The sequence below is a fragment of the Podarcis bocagei genome (genome assembly GCF_964188305.1).
Source record: "Podarcis bocagei genome assembly, chromosome: 7".
Classification (NCBI taxonomy): domain Eukaryota; kingdom Metazoa; phylum Chordata; class Lepidosauria; order Squamata; family Lacertidae; genus Podarcis; species Podarcis bocagei.
The window spans coordinates 23,924,364-23,937,645 of record NC_138132.1 but is presented as its reverse complement, the minus strand read 5'-3'; the positions used below and the strand labels follow the sequence as shown (position 1 = coordinate 23,937,645).

Here is a 13,282-nt window from a genome sequence, read left to right as displayed (position 1 = left end):
GGCGGACTATATTTTGAAGAAGAAAAATGAACGAATTCCACAAATAACCAAGAGATGCATTTTAAATAAAAGGACACATTCTACTCATGTCAAAACACATTTATTCCCAGACCATCCATGGGCCGGATTTAGAAGGCGATTGGGCTGGATCTGGCCCCCGGGCCTTAGTTTGCCTACCCATGGACAAGGCCTTCTGGATTAGGTGAATGGCCCATCTTGTCCAGCATCTTATTCCCACACTGGCCAAATAGATGCCTGTGGGAAAGCTGGAAGAAGGACCAAAACACAGAAGCACTTTCTCTTCCTACCATTTCCAGCAATTGGTATTCAGAAGCATTAGTGCCTCTAGCTGTGGAGACAGAGCATAGCCTTCAAGGCTAGTAGCCATCAATGCCATTATCCTCCATGAATATGTTTTAAAGTAATCCATCTCGCAGTTCATACACCAAAAAGTATATAGAAAAAAACATTTAGGCTGTCACAGATAGACTGGCATTGCTACCAATGAAGATTTTTACATGGCCAGTGAATGCATGGGCTGGGGCTGGGATTACTCTGGTTCCCTTAATTCCTGAGCTCTCTATATTTATCCTATCTTCAGAAGAACTTAGTCATCTGAAATTTGGCAGATCAAAAAACCGCACAGAGGTCAAGATCAGGAGTTGCAAGTGTGATTCTCAGTTGTTCTCACCAACATCTGCATACACGTAGAGATGAAAAGAAATAGATGGCTTCAAACATTTTCTTTAATGACCCCCACTGTCATTTTTTCTTGGAGAAGCCAACTGACCTGTTAAAGACATAAGTTTAATGTGAATAAAATGCAAAGTTTGTATGTATTGAAGTTGGGTTTTTGTTGTTTTTTTAAAGAAAACAACTTACGTAAAGTGTTGCATTTGCAGAGAGGTTTGCATTAGGCAGGAAGTTAAACTCTAAGTAAATGTGGCGATTTTCATTTTTGGTGTGTATGCTAAGTGATTACTCATCCCTGGGAAACCTGAGAGCTCAGCATCTCAGCAGTAGTGGGAGCCAGCAGCAGTTAGAGGAGCTCAGGTCAGTACTGCTGCACAAGAAAGTTGCTTCAGATCTCTCTCTGGGAATAGAGAGAGGATAGTTCTTGAACTGAATTAAGGACTTAAAGAAGACTGGATTGCACTGCCAGTTTTCTTCAAGAGCATTGTATTACTTCGTATTTTTCAATGTTTATTTTGTAACTAGTTTAAGAAAGTTTTGCAGTCAGTAAAGCTTTGTAAATCTATTTTTTGGGGAGAGAGCTCATTCATTTCTACTCCGCACAAGGTCCAGATCAAGGATTCTGTTTGCAGCAACTCCAACGTGACCACGCTAATGGATGATTGCTCTCAAAGAGAGAGAGAGAATGAAGGAAGAATGAGGAAGGAGGAGGAGGAGGAAGAGGTGGTGGTGGTGGTGGAGGAGGAGGAGGCGTAGAAGCTCTCCCCTCTCCCCACCCAAATAAAGGAAAAGAAAAGACGAAGAAAGACCAGGGTTGTTCTGGAGCTTGTTTGAACTACATGAAATTGATTTGTCATTACTACCGACTGCCTCCACTTTCATCTATATTGCCAATGTGCAATATATTTGTCTAAGTCGATAACAGAATTTTTAATTATTGCAATTTTCACTTGGAAATTAGGTCCCTGCCACAGACAATTTAAATTAGAGTCTGTTACTTTTTTTAAAGAAAAAAATAATCTTTATTAATGTATTTTAATATCTGAGATTCCATCTCTGATCATATTGCCCATCTGCCTTGGCATGTTGTTACACAAACACATTCAGGCTTCTGTATACATGTTCAAGAGGTACATGCGGAGTTGAGGATTAGAAGAGTGGGAAAGGAGACATTGTGGGTGTTCATTGGCTCAGTGTATGGGCTGAAGAAAAAGGATTGTTGTGGTGATTTATGGATCTTCTTCCCCACCTGCATCAAAGTATGATGTCAATACCCCCTCAGTTGGATCAGGGCCCCCACAAAGCCTCATGTCACACTGTCATTTCTGTACCAAGTAGCACTATGAGTATCTTTCTCTAGGTCAGGCTTCCTCAACCTTGGCCCTTCATATGTTTTGAGACTACAATTCCCATCACCCCTGACCACTGGTCTTGCTAGCAAGGCATCATGGGAGTTGTAGGCCAAAAACATCTGGAGGGCCAAGGTTGAGGAAGCCTGCTCTAGGTCAATGGGTTTTGCAGGAAATAAGGCTGTCCAAAAATGCTGATTGCTGAGCACTGAATTGTTGTCAAAGTACAGCATTAGAGTTGATTTTTTAAAAGGTTGTAAGATTCATTTACATTTTTATTTAAAGCAAAGCCTCCAACAAAAAAAGCAGCTCCTCAGAACTCCACAGATAAGAATTTGTATTGCCCCACATTGCAAGGTCTATTGGAGGATACAAGCACCCAAAAAGAGAGAGGCCAGTATGAAGCAGCACATTTTAAAAAAACTGCACAAGCAATATACACATCACTCGGCCACCTCTTAATTGTTTTAAAATAAGAAATAGAAAGAGGAAAATCCCTACTGCCTATCCTATAAGGCAGGCATGCCCAACAGGTAGATCGTGATCTACCGGTAGATCACTGGATGTCTGTGGTAGATCAGTGGCTCAACAACTTTGGCTCCCCTAAAGAAAGAAAGCTCAACAACTTTGACCTCCTCCCTAAAAAAAGCTCAGCAACTTTGACATGGAAAAAAAAAATCTGCTACACATACACAGACAACTCCAATTCTGTGATCAATAGCAGTTATGCAAACTGAGCAAATGTGTACAATTTCTTTTCCATTCTGCATTCTGTAATCCAGGCACATCCATCAGGTAGATTGTGATCTACTGGTAGATCACTGGCTGCCTCTAGTAGATCACTGGTAGATCACTGGCTCCCCCCAAAGAAGCTCAACAACTTTGGCTCCCCTAAGAATCACTAGTAGATCACTGCCAGTTTTAAACTCTGAGTAGATCGCAGTCTCTTGGGAGTTGGCCACCCCTGCTATAAGACATTGAGAAAAAAAGGTTTAGCCCTTTTACGTTCCCAACAAAAAGCCACTGGACCTATTTATTGGCAATTTGGCTGACTTAACCCACCCTGGAGGAGCTCCTGTGCCTGCAAATACAAGCCACTTTGATCAAAGGGGTCAAAGAGCCCCCATTATAGTGAATGGGGAACACCAAAGTAGTGGATTTACTCTATTCTGCCTAATTACTATATTGTTGTTGTTGTTGGTGGTGGTGGTGGTGGTGGTGGTGGTGAATGCAAACTTCATTGGCAAGTCTAATATTGTATAGAAATAGGTTGTGGACAAACTATATAATGAAATTTGGAGCCTCTTAGTAAATGTGATCCAGGGGTGTGGGGAGAGATGCACCTTGGAAACAATCATAGGATAAAAATGCTAAAGGATATGCATATTAAGGTATACATTACAATGTATCTTGATGCTAAGGATGGGTGAATATGTCAATTTCAGCTTTTCATTTTACCAATCTTAATTTAAGTTCTCCATATTAGTGTGCATTTTTTAAAAAGCCCTTGTGGAAGTTAATTAGCATTTTCATAGAATCATAGAGTTGGAAGAGACCACAAGGGCCATCGAGTCCAACCCCCTGCCAAGCAGGAAACATTTTATTGCATTTCCCCCCAATATACACATTTCTGTGTGCAATTTTACATAACACACATATTTTGCAACATAATGCATTCTTGTGTGTTATTTGCATTTTATGAATACAGCGCAAAATTTGGAGAGGTGCAAATTCCCAAAAAGTACAGCTTTAGAATCCCTGATTAATGCATATTAATGTGAATTATAGTCCACAAACCCTGAATCCAAGATGAGAAAATAAACTTTTACCATTTTCAGGGTTGTTGTTTTTTTCTTTCAAAAGCTGCTTTCTCTGGAAGAAAAATAATCAGATCTTGCTTCTTGCATAGACAGAGTTTTAATTACCTCTGAAACTCCCAAGGTCCCTTATGAGCAGCTTTTCAGAAGTAATCTATTAACAAACAATAGCCTCAGTGCTTGGCAAAAAGAAGAGAAAAGCAGATGCTATCACTTCTTCTGCCTGTGAGCACTGCTAGCACCTCCATACCAGCAATCTGAGTTAATAAACTCTGCTTTTTAGAGCAGTAGATAATCCAGGCATAGATCCACAAAGTTGCATCTTCGACCCAGAGGGTGCTGGTGGGAATAGGCTGTGGAGCTGTGAGGCTGAATGAGCTCTTTAAAATCAGCTGCAATTTCCTGCAAGTTTCCATTGACATGATATGGATGTGCACATAAATCACTAATACCACAAGGCATGAATACAAATGGACGTGCACATAGAATTAAGCTATGCATTGTGGCTCTGGGAATTCACTGCCTGCAGTTTTGAGTGGACAGATCATCTTTTGCAAATTAAAAAGCATTTGTAGGTCAATTTCACTTGCATGATTCTGATTCCACTGTCTTCTGAAGTTTGGAATTCCTTCAGTTGTGGGATAGCCTGAAAATTGGCTATGGGACAAATCACATCTTATGATAGCTGCATATCTGTGCCTTTGTCTGACAGGCACAGCAGATGGCTACAGGTCTGGATTGGGACCCTAGTGTGGGATATGGAGCTTTAATTCTGTCACCCTCACACACTGTGGCTCACATCTGGATCAAGACGCCCCTTTGCAATTTGCAATGGGGGCGGGGGACAACAACTCCCATTCACTTTCCTCATTCCTTTCCCCTATGCAAATGAGGAGAACACAATCCAGTTTGCAACCATAGTTGTGGCAGTGGGGTCCAGTGCCAGATTTACGTATAAGCTAAACAAGCTACAGCTTAGGGCCCCACTCTCTTGGGAGCCCCCCCAAAATTTAAAGGGAAAAAACTGGATGTATATGTAGGAATGATCGCTGGGTGCGGAGCACACTCCCCTCAGCTGTCTGCATGCATGACTTTGGGGTGTGGGGCACACTCTCCCTCACAGATAAAGCTACAGCTGTCTGAACATCCTGCTCTCTGTCTATCCTTTTGCGATCTCAGTAGTTTGCGGTGTCCTGCCTGTGACCTTTGTCTCTGAGACCTTTGTCTCCTTCGTCATACACTGCGCAAGGGGAAAATGACGCGGTAGAAAACAGGTGCCAAAATAACTTTGTACCACCCCACTATCTCGGGACTGGAAGATGTGTAAAGGTCACAGCCCAAAATGTATCTGCCTGGGTTTGCATATTATGTCAATAAAAGAAGCCTCCACAGAATTGGCCGGCAGCTTGCTTGCAGCTCACCTGTGCGCAGCTCACCTGCATTATTAACTCCTGCCTCATGTCCTTCATTTCATGTATATTTCCAAAATATAAGATAAAAAACCAAATAAAATAAAACCTACATACAGCAACACTGTTTTGTGTTGTGTAGGCTCCTATGATGTAAGTAATGGACCCCGCCTGCTAGCCTGCTCCCTAAAATATCACTGGTTTGCTCATTTCTATATATAGGGTGCCTATATTCTGCATGTGCAAATGGCTTCAGATACCTGTTAGGTCAATAAATTACCATATATTCAACACAAAAAACAGTGACAATTTGTTGTTGACAAAGGACAGCTGGACATATAAAGGGCCCCATTACCTTCAGTAGCTTAGGGCCCCATCAAGCCTAAATCCGGCCCTGTTGGGGTCGGATAAGCAGTATAATCCATCTACCCCATGCTAGAGTCCTACTTTGTATCAAACCCATCTCATTCTCTCACACAAACAGTTGGTGAAGACACAGATATGTAGCCAATGTAATGCCTAGTTCAGCCCATAACTTTAGTATGATGACTGATCTACACATTAAGAAAAGAATGCTCAGATTGGTGGAGACGTTCCACATTCCTGGTCTAGAAAATTATCCAGAAATTACATTAAACTATGGGAAAGCACCTCGCTCACGAGACCTTCAATCATATTCTCAGACCTACTTTGTGTTCCAGATATTTATCAAAGGGAATATGCATCTCAGGTGTACAGCTTTCAGATGCTGTCCATAAACTTATAAAAACAATTCTCCCATCAGGCACCCCTGGGCTGAACAAACCAGAGGAAACACTCCGTTAAACCCTCAATTACACTCCTTTCCTCACCTTCAGCCCCTTTGCAGACAATAGGTGGTAATACCAAATTCTTTTCAAATATTTGATATACTGAGGGAGGAACTTATCTAAGGGGGAACCCATTAATGCATTTTTAATCCACATTTAAGCTCACACAAAGATCCTGAATATTGATGTGGTGATTTCAGTTCCAAGCAAGCTGGGCATATCATTCCATCCACGGATCTTTACATCATTCAAAACCAGACAATGATGCAATGTAGAAAATAAATGTATGCATATGAAGAAGAATGAATTGCTGTAATGACAAAACAGGTATTTGGTCCTTCTTCCCCTAAGGGAAATTTGATTCACACCTTGAAACAAATGTTCTCTCTAGTCCTCTGATTTATTTTCTTAATAGATGGCTCGGATTTCCTTTCTCTGAAAAGGAAGAGATGCGGATCCTGGGGCCGTAATCGAGAGCTGTGACATACAAATTGGTATCTCATATAATTTAGCACTGTGCCAATATTTTCATTCTTCCTCCACCCCCAACTATTCACTAAGACAGGGCTGGGGGATGTGTTTTCAACTCAAGGACTGCATTCCCTTGTGGAGGGAAGGGCCAGAGGCGAAAAGTAAATGGATCCAAAGTGGGTCCAAATCCTTCTTAGAATTAGCTTGTGGCTGAGGGTTGTGTGTGTTCTTCCTTTAAGAATCCATGGGCTGTACTACCTCCTTGAGCTTCCTTTGCTCCTTGGTTGCCTCAACAGCTCATTTATAGCAAATGAAGGTTGTCTGAAGAGCACTTGAAAGTGATAGGGGGATTATTCATCCATTTAACTTATTTTATTTCACTTAGGGTGGAGCAGGGATACTCCTTTTTATAATATTTCAGGATGAGTACTTTTACTCAATTTAAAAAATATATTTTTGATGTATTTAAAAATTTATGTTATGTGTGCTTTTATTATTGTAAGACACAACAAGACGTTTTCATGGGGAGCTGCAAATAAATGTGTGGGGTTTTTGTTATTTGTTTCCAACAATTCACTCTGCAGCTCTGAGGTAGAGCTTCCAGGGAATTTCTCCAAAGTTCTCAAGCACCCCTTAAAAGAGAATGAAAAACGACAGCATATAAATAGGACATGGAGGCAACCGTCCTTGGGTCTGGTTTGGAGAGAACCAGCAACTGGAAACTAGGCCCCGGGAGTGATTGGGATCTGAAGGCAACCAGAAGGAAGAACTGGAGAACAAGCTGGGAGTAAGGACCAAAGAAATGCAAGATGTACTAGATGGAGCCAGCTCTTGATGCTCATGCAAGACTTAGTTGGAAAAGGAAGTCCTTTATACTTCTTCTTGCTCAGGGGGAGCCAATGGGAAGCCTGGATGGGTGGGACCAAACCAGAATTGGAAGGACCTTCCCTAAGAAGCTATAGTTCTACAGTTCCCCATATGGGGCAGTTGCCCATAGATCCAGCCAGGAGGTACTTTATGAAGAAGTTGCTGTTATGAAGCTTACCACATGAGGCAGTGGACAGCTGTTCTTAACTTGGGTAATAGCTGTTGATAGGCCCATCTGCTTTAATTTTTTCTAAGCCCAGTGGGTGATTGTTCATTCATTCATTCATTTATTTATTCATTCATTCATTCCCTGCCTTTTTTACCTCACAGAAACTCAAGGCAGCTTACAGATAAAATGGGAACAGCTAAAAGCATAGGTGACAGGTACATCTTGTGGCATAATTTTTTTTTTATTAATCATAAAAAATTATAAATTGTTTTCTATCACTCAATCTCCCCCTGGCCTGCTGCCCATAAAGAAATCAAACATCTATTTGTCAATATTAAGCTAATGAACTCTTTCTCCTACTGTATTTCAAGGGTTGTGTTCAGACTGTGTTGGTTAGAAAAGCTGGCATCCCCGTTTCACCCACAAACTCAAAGCAAATGCTGTTTATCTGAGGAGTGGGATTTTGAGCCCCTAGAGCAGCACAAGAGGGCAGGTAGCAGACGGCCCATTTGGAGTGATTTATTTCCAGCCTCTGGCAAGATCCAATTATTCGTTGCCTTTTGTTTTCCTGTTGGAGTTGTGCTGTTCTAACAATCTGTCAGGGATCATTTTTCAATTGAATAAGCCCTTGACCCCCCACATTCAATTACTAATCAGATACATACAGCCCCATCGGTAAACCTGCCAAGAGGAGTTAGTATTTATTGTGCCAACAGAAGAAGCTCCATCACTTCAAGCAACGGAAGGGATCAGGCAAACACGCCCAGGTTACATCACTAGGGACCGACACCATGGGAGGTGTCCAGCCATCTTTTCAGTTCCACAAGCGGAGAGGAGGAGTCAGCACTCAGGTTCACTCACCCTGTCGCTCATGACACTTAAAGCCTTGTTCAGGTATTGACTGAACACATGGAAGGTTAAGGCCGTCCCCAATATCCCTGGGTAGACCAGATGCTGAAGAAGAGGATTTAAAAAATGTTTAAAAATGACATTCCATGTGCAAATGAGCTTTATGAGCTGAACCAGATTGCACATTACTTTGTGATTTTATTTAAGTGCCCATGGAAATTAATTAGCATTTTGGGGTGAATTTAATATACACATGTTTGCAGGACTTGCCGATCGGAAGGTCGGTGGTTCGAATCCCCGCAACGGAGTGAGCTCCTGTTGCTCTGTCCCAGCTCCTGCCAACCTAGCAGAAAGCACTGCTGTGGTGGGAAGGTAAACAGTGTTTCTCTGTGCTCTGGTTTCTGTCACGGTGTCCCGTTGTGCCAGCAGCAGTTTGGTCATGCTGGCCACATGAGCCGGAAAACTGTCTGTGGACAAACACCAGCTCCCTTGGCCTGAAAGTGAGATGAGCACCGCAACCCCATAGTTGCCTTTGACTGGACTTAACCATCCAGCAGCTGCACTGAGGTGAGTTCCACTGATATAGTGGAGGAGATGCGGCTGATGCACAGAGCAGAAAGAGCTACGCAGGGTGAGAAGCCCACCAGGTATGCTCAGGAGTTTGCTAACACAGCTGCTGCAGATTTAGCTGTGGTTAGTGGCTCAACACAGGTCTTAGAACCCAGAGTCTTGAAAGGGGTACAGGATTTGTCCTCAAGGGATGGGAAACCACACCCAAAGGCTGTAAGGGTGGACAATGTTTCCTTGGAGAAGGAAGCAGTACAAAGGCTGTGTGTTCCAACACTGATTCCTCAGAGAAGAACAAAGCTAGGGTTCGAGTCCCAACAAAGCCAGGTGTGAGACTTCCTGATAGTCAGAAGGGTTATGACACCAAGACTAGTCAGAAGTGCAAGATGGTACGGCCTAAGGCCAGTCCAGTTGCAGGTAGTTCCAAGGGTGGAACGGGTGATACAGGGGTATACTGTGTGTATGACATCTGTATGTTTGTTGCAGTTACACTGATGACTGCAACACAGATCATGAATCGGGGGAGGATGTTAAGATTCCTGCTCCGTGTCTGCAGTCATGGGATTGTTGTCTATCACATGACGGTGTATGTTTTTTACTTTTCTTTCAAGTAAAAAGCCCGAAATGTTGCAACTTTCCCCCACAGAGGTGTTGCTCCATCCCTTTGCTCATTTTGGTTGCCATTTTTGGAACCTTTTCCCAGCTCAACATCTCCATTCTGTGGTGAAGCAACTAGAACTGTACACAGTATTCCAAGTGAAGTGAGTTTGCTGTAGATATCTGTAACTCTCAGGGCCAGAAATGCAAATACTTTTTTTAATAAAAGGTTTAAGTGGACCTCACACATGAAAGCAGATCCTGAGTTATTTAAAGAGAAACAAGGCTCAAACAGCTGACTTACGATCAGCTCTCATTTGTTCTGACACAAATGACAGGATACAAAAACATTTGCTAGCAGAAGCCAATTGTACAGGAAATTCAAGAAGACAGAGGGGAGGGAGCGATTGCAATTTTAATACACAAAGCCCTTCCTGTTGTCCTTTTATCCTCCCTCATTGATCTGGGAGGGAGATATTTTATATTACTTGCTAAATATGAGGGGAGGGAGCTTATTCTTGCAAATATCTGTGCACCTAATCGTGATGAACCACATTTATCTTTTTAAAAACAGTTGTGTCATTATCTCAGGTATTGATCTCTTCCCTCTTATTTTAGCTGGTGTTTTTAATGAGTTTTTCCAATCCAAAAGACATTTCAAAAGTGCGGCCCCACCTTCTAAGTCCAGGTCTTTAACTGAAGGTTAGGTGGAGGATTTGGAAATGAAAGGCATTTTGGGACAACTCTCAATCCAAACAGCAGAAATAAAAATATTACTCTAGGGTTGAAACTTGTATTCAAAGATAGAAGAACCATAAGGAGAGGGACCAGGATCCCTGCCTTGGCAGAGGGTTAGACTAGATGACTTCTAGGTCATATTCATTTTTGTGACTATGCCAGACAAGTAGCATCTTGGCAGTAAAAATCAACAGGCATATGGGTCATTGGGTCACCTCTTCCCCAATATGGGGAAATATGTTTTATTTCTCATTATAGTATATAAATGATTTCCAAATTTGCATCTATACATATAAATAAGCTTACATAAATCCATTTCCTCTTTTTTGGTAATGAATTTAGTAAGGATTGTGAAATCTCCCAGTTTCAGCTTTCCACAGTTACTCATTTTTTCAATCTTAAGTTTGAATCTCGACCTTTCACAATAGTTTGATTTAAACACACACACACATGTTCTCCTGAAAATGTATCAGCATTGGAATGCCAATGATCCATTTTGTTTCTTCTGCTGCCTACAGGCATTCCTTCCTTTTGGAAATGGCAGATCAGCTCCAACAATTTGAACAGTGAGCACTTTTGCCAGCCTCTGGGCTGCAAGATACAGTTGCCATCCCAAACCCCAACTTGATTTTGTTTGTTTTCAGATTTTTAAACAACTCTGATGTTTGTGTGTGTTTTGTTTTAATGATTGGATTGGGGGTGGATTTTGATTTTTTAAAAATAAAATAAAAAAAGGATTCAGCACTATCCCTGGTAGACTTTCATGAGAATAGGGACTGTGTCTGTTTATGATGTCTACTCATTTGAGATTCTATGCTCACATAGCTGTATGTGCATCCACCCCTTCACAGGTGTTCTGCCAATTGTGTACATCTTCAGGGCAGGTGAAGTGTGCACAGTTGTGGACAGGGCCACCAGGGAGTCCTTTTGCTTGCAGAGTCTCAACGTAAGGAGGAAAACATCTGCATGGGGTTCAGGCCATTCTCATGCACTCCCCATCTCTAGCTCTCAATTCCCTCCAGGCTGAAGCATGTGCTTTTAGTGGTGAAACTTCACAGTTGCTTATACTGCCCCCCCATCATTAGATTTCTTCTCACCCCCTGCCTTTGACCTACAAGTGTCAGCACAAAAAGAATCCTCCTTGCCAGCAAATTAGCAGAATAAGTCAAGCTGCCTTAGAGACTGCAGAAAGCAAGTAATTAGCACAGATTTCGTTAAGACATAGTTACCAAGTTAAAGCCAATTTCAATTGTGCATGCAAAGAGTTTTATGACATAATGTCAAAAACCAAAGATGTATTGAAATATATTAAAACTATTAACGAGGGCAATTTTAGCATAAACTGATGCTTGTGATAATTGCATTTTATAATTGAATGCAGAAATGTACACTAGAGAGAAAGAAAACATGAGTCTATGATGGAAACTGTTTCCCTAAAGTATCCCTTAAAAGAATGCAGTTTCCTCTTCAATCCATCTATCACAGGATGTTATCTGAACAGTCTTTGTCTATTTCTGATTGCTAATGGCCCAAATTTAATTTGCTGCTATTACAATGCAGGTGAAGAGTGTACCATTATCATAAAGCTAGCTTTCCCTCTCAAACACACAATCCTTCAACACACACACACATTCCACAGCAAACTATTTTTGTTCTGTCCATCCCTAGTAAATGAGTAAGTTTACAGACCAAAAGAAGATCCTCTAATTCACCTATTGCCTTTGGGAAACTAAACCTGCTGTATTTATAATAATACTCATTTCTGTCACTAGTTGTCACTGTAGCACTGTTTACACAGGTAACACAACTATCATAGCATCTAGTGGCAAGCTACAGCAATTAGCTGCTAGAAAGAAACACAGAGGCTTCCTATGGAAAGGGCTAGTCTTTCATTTAATCTCTTGTGACAGGAATGGAGTTTCAGGTGGGAAACTTCAACAGTTTTATAGATGAGACTCTTTTACACAATCGAATGATTATGCAGGAACCAAAACAGAAGAGGACAATTATGTGGGAGGACTTTCATTAGGAAACAGATTGCTTTGAAGGGTGGTAGGAGGCATTCCCACCCCCCACAGCTTCAGAGACAAACAATCATGCCCACACGTAAGACAGAGAATTTAAACAAATCCACATGATCCTATAAACTCACTCAAAGATGCTTTCATTATTCTCCGGGTGATGTCACTGTAATGCTCAGGAGTTCTGGACGGAATAAAATGAGACTAAGTTTGAAAGCAAAAGCAGTGTGACACAATTTGAGTGCTGGAGGCTAGGAATAACAAAACCAGCAATGTTGTGTAAGACCCAGCGCATAATGTTGAAAAGGTGGAGGGGGGGAAGAGAGAGAAGGGACCAAAACTGTGTGTCCCTCTCTGCCTGGCTCTCCAAGGAATGGGCAGCATGCGATGCTTGTCCAAGCTGCCAAAGATGTCTATAAAATTTGCCACACTGGCATGCGAAATGTCAACACCTTTCATCCTTCCTGATGCAGTCTGCCTTCATGCCCTCTCACACCTTTTGCTCTTCTGTTTCTCCATCTGCAGTCACCCGGCTTGTTGTGAGGCGCATGCTAATACTGTCAGAGTCTCTGGCACCCAGACATTTAATTTAAATAACATGCTTTGAGTGTGTTACTGTTTGCTTCTTTTCCTAAGCCTTCGGGGGACACGGGCTTTTGTCTTCTTTGAGATTTCCCCTGAAAACTAGATCTGTTAAAGAAAGGGAAGGGAAGAGAGGGTATCGAAAGCAAGCTTGGGCTGAGTTAAATCATAGGTCCACCTAAGCTAATATTGTGTACACTGACTGGCAGTGGCTCTCCAGGGTTTTGGATAAGAGTCTCTCTCTAGAGATGCCAGGAATTGAACCTGGAACCTTCTGTATGCAAAGCAGATGCCCCACCAACTCCAATCAGCATGGCTGAGTTCTTCAGAATGTCTCTGGCTCT

General features: G+C 41.9%; 1 long non-coding RNA gene across 1 annotated transcript in view; it reads right to left on the bottom strand.

Moving 5' to 3' along the window:
* LOC308591351 overlaps positions 1-13,282 on the bottom strand; it is a 539,976-nt gene that overhangs the window by 273,213 nt on the left and 253,481 nt on the right. Inside the window, exon 2 of the long non-coding RNA XR_014010128.1 lies at positions 5,378-5,495. This is a non-coding gene — a long non-coding RNA (uncharacterized lncRNA). The remainder of the gene's footprint in view (positions 1-5,377; positions 5,496-13,282) is intronic.